The 8907-nt window shown below is 37.7% G+C and overlaps 1 long non-coding RNA gene across 1 annotated transcript; it reads left to right on the forward strand.

Annotated features, from left to right (window-relative positions):
• Window positions 1-1299: 1299 nt before the first annotated feature.
• LOC131323425 (uncharacterized) lies at window positions 1300-2643 on the forward strand. The gene is made up of 4 exons (XR_009199177.1): window positions 1300-1566; window positions 1786-1843; window positions 1994-2038; window positions 2157-2643. It is a non-coding gene; the product is annotated as an uncharacterized LOC131323425 (long non-coding RNA).
• Window positions 2644-8907: the final 6264 nt, after the last annotated feature.

Here is an 8907-nt window from a genome sequence, read left to right on the forward strand (position 1 = left end):
CGGAATGGAGGATTGAGATTTGTTTGGAAAAGAATATTATATTGGAAAAGTAGGGATGGCAATGGGGAGAGTCGGGGTGGATACCACTATCCCCGTTCCCGATCTCCGAACCTAAATCTCTCCCGATCCCCATCGGGGATTTATTTTTACCCTCCATTCCCGCCTCAAACGGGGAACGGGGATCCCCGCGGGGAATCGGGGATCCAAAGATTCCAAAACTTTATAAATAAATAAAAAAAAGTCACCTACCATTAGAAAATACAAACCATGAAACTAAATTTAAAAAAAAAATTTAGGCTACCATTACAAACCAAATGCCAAGGAAAATAGCCACAGTTGGTGGTCGCATTTCATTCGATTCCACTTGAGTTGACATCGAGCGATTTTTCCGAAGTGGTAGATTGTGTTCAAAATGAAAAAACGCATTAAGAAAAGGTGAAATAAAAATACACAAAAAAAGAAAAAAAGTGAAACAAAAATACACAGAAGATGCTTAAATTCGAAAAGAAAACCTCGAACCCTCATTCATTATCAACCACATTTGTCAGCAATAACATTAGACTACAAGACAACATACATTACAGTCAGATCCACACCCAATACTCGTTCTATAATCCATCTCACATCAGTTCAAAAATTATATTTAACACCATGCCATAATTTCTCACAATTCTCTATAACCATTTCACTCACTGTCCACTATCCACAAATAGTAAATTCAAGAAGTTACTTGCCTTGTAGTATGAATGAAGATAAATTTATGTTTTTTCCATCACTTTTAGTTACCATCAAAATTCAAACTACAGGGGAAAACAAACTGAGCATTTTACATAAAGTAGGATAACAAGTGGGTAAACCCTCACTTATGTATTAATAATTATATATGGTAGGCTAGCGGAGCGGGGCGGGTACTAACTCATATCCACCCCATACCCATTCCCCACTTTTTTATTAAAATTATCCCCATACCCTACCCGATTCCCAAATAATCCCTGAATCCCCTACCCATTTGGGACGGGGAACGGGGCGGGGCGGGGCGGGCGAAATTGCCATCCCTAATAACAAGGGAGGGGTATCTCACACAGTGCCTCAAAAAATATTCTTTTTCCTTCAATCTCAACCATTCATCCTACACAATCTAATGGTTCAAAATTGTCTCTCTCACAGACTAACTTTTAGTGGCATTTTAGTAAATATTCTGAATTTGTAATGGCAAAATTAAGAGGAACAAAAGAAAGCAGCTCCCCATCTCTCTCTCGATTCACACACGCACACACACCCAATTGACTCCTTTCCTTTCAAATTTCAAAATTCAAACACACACCCTTGGCTCAACGAAGACGTCCCATTGCAAATACCATCTCTCTCTCTCTCTCTCTCTCTCTCTCTCTCTACGCCGACCCACCAATCTCACTGCTCTCTCACCACACCCACCCACCAAGCTCGATCGAGTTGTGTTACGGCTCGAATGGCGGCGATTGGGTTCCTTCCCGGATTGTCCACAACCGAGTCGAATCAACTCGCAATTGAAGGGCTACTTTCGTCTTGGTTCGAAAATCACAGATGGTAGGTCAATAACAGTTTGCAGCAATTCGGGTGTGAATCTAGGGTTTGATTAGAGTCCGATTTGTTGGTCTGTAGTAAAATAGTTCGAAGCTATTCGGGTGTGAATTTAGGGTTTAATTAGAGTCTGATTTGTTGGTTTAGGGTTGGATTTTGGTGTCAATAACAGTTCGCAGCAATATATGTGTCCATTAATGTGATTTTTTCTCTTCTGTTTTCCAGATACAAATGGCATACATACAATCGGTGCAAGGAAGATTATTATAGACTAAACAAAAGGGTAAGGGTTTCGTGTTTTTTACCTTTAATTTTTTTATCGTTTGATCAATTTTAATTTTGTTGCTTGTATTCCCCCCCCCCCCCCCCCCCCCCCCCCCCCCCCCCCCCGATAACTAGGGGGTTCATTATGCCAATTTTTTGTTGTCATTAGGAGATGGGTTGTCTGATGCTTCATCAGTGTGAAGCTTCATCCAGAGTGATACTTCTTATTCATAATCCATGCCTTCCTTTTATGGTGTCATTCAGCCTATGTGTGGTGAATGTCAATAATTATCAATATTTAGGTTCTTGAGATGTTTCGTATGTTTTTATAGGTTATACAGCCTTTGCTATATTTAGAAGCAGGGGAAAAAGATTCTACGTGTTGCTATGTTTAGGTTCTTGAGTTGTTATGTACAAATGTGTGTGATTTTTTGTTGTTGTACCTCTTTACTTATATTCTATCCAAGGAAAACAAACATTCAAATTGATTTTTTCAAATGGTTTGCGCTTTTCTGGCTTCTCCGGCCAAATGGTGATCTCAGAAGTTCAAGTGCTTCTTTTGCGCACTTCAATATATTGGTGTTGGATAGGGGAACGTAATGCTGTGATTCGTAGTGATAAGGCTCCAACTAGGCCATGCCTTTGTTTTCCGTAAAATACGTTCCGAGCATTTGTAAAATTGTAGCAAAATTGTAGCATATTTGATGTTTAAGTTGTGTTCAAAGTATATAAGGAAAACAAAGAAGCAGCCTTGGCTAGGCTACGAAAGAGTAAATAAAAGGGTCATTAACGAAACGCATCCAAAGTCCTTTTGGACTTGATTGGTTTTTGATGATGGTACTTTTGTAGTTATTAGTGGTACTTTTGTAGTTATTAGGAAATGGAAAAGTGCAAATGGTACTCAAGAGCAGGATTCTTTTTTTAGGGCTATAAGACTTTTGCAAGTAGTTATATGTGAAGAGATCCGTGTTTAGCACTTTTAGTAAAAATTGGAAAATGCCCTCAAGTTACAAAATTGCTGGAGGTAGTTATTTGCTTCATTAAGCCCAACTCAACATACTTATTTATCTTTTCTGGAGGAGTAAAAGAAATTGGTACCAGTTTCATTCCAAAAGGTGGATAATTGATTTAAATGGTGTAACTGGTGGATAAGCAAATTGAGGATGTGCTGAACGCAAAAATCTACTCCACGGTCAAGTTTTGAAGACGTAAGATCTCTAATTTTCCCCTTGGTAGCTTTGATCTCAGAAGTTCAAATGCTTCTTTTGCGCACTTCAATTGGTGTTGGATAGGGAAACGTAATGCTGTGATTCGTAGTGATAAGGCTCCAACTAGGCCATGCCTTTATTTTCCGTAAAATACGTTCCGAGCATTTGTAAAATTGTAGCATATTCGATGTTTAAGTTGTGTTCAAAGTATATAAGGAAAACAAAGAAGCAGCCTTGGCTAGGCTACGAAGGAGTAAATAAAAGGGTCATTAACGAAACGCATCCAAAGTCCTCTTGGACTTGATTGGTTTTTGATGATGGTACTTTTGTAGTTATTAATGGTACTTTTGTAGTTATTAGGAAATGGGAAAGTGCAAATGGTACTCAAGAGCAGGATTCTTTTTTTAGGGCTATAAGACTTTTGCAAGTAGTTATATGTGAAGAGATCCGTATTTAGCACTTTTAGTAAAAATTGGAAAATGCCCTCAGGTTACAAAATTGCTGGAGGTAGATATTTGCTTCATTAAGCCCAACTCAACATACTTATTTATCTTTTCTGGAGGAGTAAAAGAAATTGGTACCAATTTCATTCCAAAAGGTGGATAAATGATTCAAATGGTGTAACTGGTGGATAAGCAAATTGAGAATGTGCTGAACGCAAAAATCTACTCCACGGTCAAGTTTTGAAGACGTAAGATCTCTAATTTTCCCCTTGGTAGCTTTGATTTACCTCATTCAATTTTTAGTACCACTTCCTACATAACTAATCAAGCATGAGATTTTTCAGTTTGTATTGAAAAAATGTTGATCCCCAATTTGCAGGCCTACGCATCTTATATGAGAGGGAACTTTTTGTTTGAGCAAGATCAAAATAGGGACGTGACATTAAAGAGTTTCAAGAATGCCAGGTACTTCCCAATCCCTATCATCTTACATTTACTGCTTTATAATGCGAAATGAGGCGACTGTATATAAGTTATTTGAAAAGGACAATGGGAACGAAAACTAGAAATCAAGTTAAACATTTTCTCTTTTAATTTACTGGCATATCCTTTTGCATGTTTTGGGGGCTTCACCAAAATCTTTCTTCCACTTCTCAATTGGTCTTTTAGATTGCTGTTTAATTGGAAAATCTATCGAACTGAATTTTTCATAGATATATGTCCAAAATTCTATTCTGGTACCACAACATTAGGCCATACTTAAATAGAAGTAATGCTCCGCTTCCGTTGTTGGTTTTGTTACGATTCTTTTCACATGTTTTGTGACAATTTTTTCACATGTTTTGTCTGTTTCATGCTTATTTCGAAATGATTGGTTAGAGTTGGGAGAAGAACTAGACTTTGGGGACGAAGACGACGCTCCATTTTGCTTTGCTACGTTTTTTGGTTTAAGCCCAATGCATTCTGGACACTTTTTCTATGAAATATTGTTGGGTTTGTAGCGTTCTACATTTCGATGTCTTGCTTTTCAGTTCCATTTCTTTTTTCTCTTCTTTTCCATATGGTGTAATACCCGTCCCGGATATTTAATATTTTGAATTTATGTTTTAATTGAATTATATGTTTCTGGGGTTAACCGCATGTAATAGAACCTCGAGGGCCTTGTATGTGATTTGTGGGTTGGAGTATAAGTTGTATATGGTTTCGCTTGCGTGGAATGATTTTCCCTGTGTTAACAAAATATCCTGGGGAGAAATATCTCCCCCTTGCCCTGATCATTTCACGTAGAGAGAGAGAGAGAGAGAGAGAGAGAGACACGGCAGGAAGAGGGGAAGAAGAGGAAGGAAAGGGAATTGCTTGGGGATGATCATTTTGTCCTGGAATTGAAGTCCTAACATGGTAATTCATGCTTTTTTGTATTTGATTTCATGTTTATTATGTTTAGTTCATATGTTTGGAGGTTGAATTCGTGCCTGGAATACTTGGTTTTGGGTCAAATTCGTGGGTTTTGGTAATCTGTCTTTTGGGGGCCCTTCTGCTAGGAATCAATTTTTGGTGTCTTCATAACTGTAAAAGTAAGTTTCAATACGAAGATTTCGGTACCAAGATCATGCAAAACCGATAATCACACAATTAGTTATGAATTTTTGAATACTGGCTGTTTGCTGGATATGCGATTCTGTGCGTGGCTGTCTTCTTTTAACTTTCTGGGCATGATGAACATTTTGGGTGGCTTTGGGTATTTTACAGGAGCTGCATATTTAAGTTAAGAAGAGATTGGTGTTGGAATCAAGTAATTTGGTCAAGTATACAATTTTTGGTGAATTTCTAAAGCAGGGTTGGTTGACTGGGGCGAAAATGGTTGCAAATCGGTTTTTCTTTTGATTGTTGGGTTAACCTCCTCTCGTTTCTGAACCTGGGATTTTAACTGAGTGTAGGGCTTGTAGTGGTGCAACTTTTGGTGTTGGTTTCAATATTTTTGGGTTTAAGATGAAAGAGTTATGATTTTTCAATCAATTTTACTTATTCCCGCGTAGAATCTGGCAGCACCGACGGACTTTGGTATAATGGCCATAACTCCTAGCTCGGGACTCGAAATGACACACCGTTTGTTTTGTTAGAAACTAGACACATAGAGCTTTCCAACGATACATCCCATGCATCATGGGTATGTCCGAGCGATAACAGATTTGTATCTAAAGTTGACCTAAATTCTGCCTTTGCTCCAGTTTTTACTGTTATGTTGAAGCTATAATCGTAAGGCCGTAGTTAGGTTACCCGAACTCTGTTTTTGATGTATGACCTATGGATTCAAAGAAGAAGAAGTCTACTTTTCAATGGTTTAAGTGTCGCCCTGGAATTCATGTTGTTTAATTAGATATGGCCAAAATAAGACAGGCTGGTTGTGGTTGTTATTCCTGTTTTGGGAGTTTTGTTGCGTTGGGCTGTTTGGTTGAGATTGTACACTTGTGGGTCTTTATATTTGATATTTTTGGGTGTGTTGGAGTACCTTGGAGTATGGAAGAGGTGTGTGAGGTCTCCCGGGTATGTGGGTACTCCCAGACACCTCTAGAGATTTTGGTGACTTTGTGTAATGTTTGCCCCATTAGCTAGTGTAGAAGGCATGTTATGATTTGTTAGTCTAGCATTTGGTTTAACATTCCTAGATGTTCATATGCTAATATGGGTTAACTTGTGGCTAGGTAACGAGCCGGTCTTTTAGGAGGTGCCGAAACTGTAAGTTTGGCATACTCCAGTCGAATGAAAGGTGAGTGTGTTTGATATGATTTTTCTCAATAAGATATTGCTATGGTCGTATGTATATATCTTGCTAATGGTATTTTAGCTTTCAATATGATTATTGATATGTAAATAATGTGGTGGAGGTGATTATATATCAATGATATCATGCTAATCGAGGTTTAGCTATTGATATGGATATATGTGGTCGAAATTGTATATCATGCTATATATATTGTTTTAGCTAATGGTATGCATGCTTGTTGTATGTTGATTGTACTCGCTAAAGGATTGTGGAGTGAGTCACACCATATCGTGGGCCATGCCGTCTAATTAACGGTGAATGGGAGTGTGGTGTGCGGGACACAATACTTTGGGTACATGGGATGTGGCAGACGTGCCACTGTATGTTGGTGTTTACACATGTGGTTATACGATTGAGTACAGGTTGAGTTTCGTGTGATTTACATTCATGCCGTTATTGTTATGTGGTTGTTTATTGGATAATATTGCTATGTTTGGAGAATGTGGTGGTTATGATTATTGATATGCTTTTGGGTATTGTGATATTTTATCGAGCATTTCTATATCTCACAAACTCTGGCTTTCCTTTTTGGATTGCCAGGTAGCAGGTGGCTTAGAGTGGGTTCACTACTGGTCAACAACGCCTTGGAGAGTGCTGAGACTCGTGTTGGGTGATGTCTTTGGTTATATTGTTGCGTAGCTGATTCGTCTAGAAGTTAACCTACATGTTTTGTAATTAATTGAAGAGAGGGATATTTATTATGACTTGTGAGTTGAGTTTTTGGCGTTGACTCATTTCTATTTTATGTGAGAAGTCTTCCGCTAAGTTGAATTCTGATTGGTTGTAGAGTGTGGTGTGGTTTTTTGTGTGGAATGTCACGTGGCCGCGCCGACTCGGGCCCACTTTGGGTGTCGTTTGCGGGGCGGGACTTGACATATGATTTTTTTCTAAGACTTGTGCCTGTGTGGGGGTTGAAGCCATGCAAGAGAATCTAGCTAAGATGAAGCAGTTTGTGTTGAGCTCGATCAGCCAATTACCTCAACAAGCAGCTGAAGTTGTGGAAATGACTGAATTGGATAGCATCTCCTGTGCTCCTTTGACACTAAGATTGCCCTGGAATCAATCCGTTATGTGAATGGCATTTTTAGGTAGCCCAATATGAATTCAAGTAGAATTTCAATACTGTTGCACTCCTCATATTTTAGACTTTTGAAGTTGAACCATTTTTAGAATTTCAATACACACTACTCGACCAAGAAAAAAAATTGCACTCTCCTTGCTAATTCATTTTAGGTGTTCAAAAATGTGTTGCGTTGTGCCTTCAGGCACGGGTCATCCGCTAGTGTGTGTGTGTGTGTGTATATATATATATATAGTCCCATTCTCCTAAGGACCACCTCATTTTAATAAAATAAGGACCTTCCTTTTCAGATCAAATTTTGATGATTCGAGCCGCTCAATGTGTTCAGAACGTGATTTAAAGGTACTCGCGAGAAATCAGCAAATAAAAACCCGGAAAGGGCTTCATCCAGGCAGTTTTTGTTATGTTTTTATCAAGCAGTTCAAATAAAAATTGCTCAAATCAAGCCTTTCTCTGTCATTTTTTTTATCGATTTTTCGCGGATACTCTTAAAATCACGTTCTGAACACATTGAGTGGCTCGGATCATCGAAATTCGATCGGAAAAATTAGAGAAATGGTGAGGTCCTTATTTGAAAGTAATTGTGTATATATATATATATATATAAGGTGTTATCTTATTATAATGATGAAATATAAAGGAAAAAATAGGTTTTTTTAGTATAAAAAAAATAGTGGGGTATAAATATAATTTTTTAAGTTTAATGATAAAAGTATTAGATTAAAAATATAATTTTGTATAAAAAAATATTTCGGGGTGGGTTAACATCAACCCAAATTTGCCCCGCAGGCTATTAATATTTTCCACTGAACCCGCCTCAATATCCGAAAATTTGATGAAAATCCGCCCCGTTCGAAACTGGGTAGGGACAGGTGAGTGAAACGGGGTGAATTGCCACCTATTTTCAGTACAATTTCTGTAGGTGAATGCAATTCTGTTATGAGTAGAGATACTGGTAGGGATTCTGGTAGAGACAAATCTAATTAATTACACTTTATACCTTCAATTTTAAACTATTATGGTTTTAGTTCTAATTCTGGAATGGTCTTGCTCTGTGATATTGGGATTTTGCTTCTGCTAGCTGGTTTTCTAATTCCCTAAGCTTATCCTGTTCTTTTCTTATAAATCTGGTAAGTGTGGTACTATATCTCGGTCTGTGAATATATATGGGCGTCCTTAAAAGTGTACCTATTAAAAAAATTCTGGAAATGTATTTCCTTTTGTAATCTATGAATATGAATTAAGACAAGTTCTTTCTTGTTCATATATGTAAAGGGTTTGTGATCAAATATTTGTAAATCCTACTCGGTACTTACCACCACATGATCCAGATTAACTGTTTAAAACAACTTGAATACTGTTAAAATCATATATCGTATTACCCATTGATTAATCTTTCTTTTCATTATCATTTTCTCCTTATGTGTTAAAAAATTTTGTTTAGAGAAATTTCTTATTTTCCTTCTTAACCTACCTCCGAATACTACTCCCTCAACGCCACCTTTGGCTAAACGGGTACAAGACTCA

Source organism: Rhododendron vialii, chromosome 4a (genome assembly GCF_030253575.1).
Source record: "Rhododendron vialii isolate Sample 1 chromosome 4a, ASM3025357v1".
Lineage (NCBI taxonomy): Eukaryota > Viridiplantae > Streptophyta > Magnoliopsida > Ericales > Ericaceae > Rhododendron > Rhododendron vialii.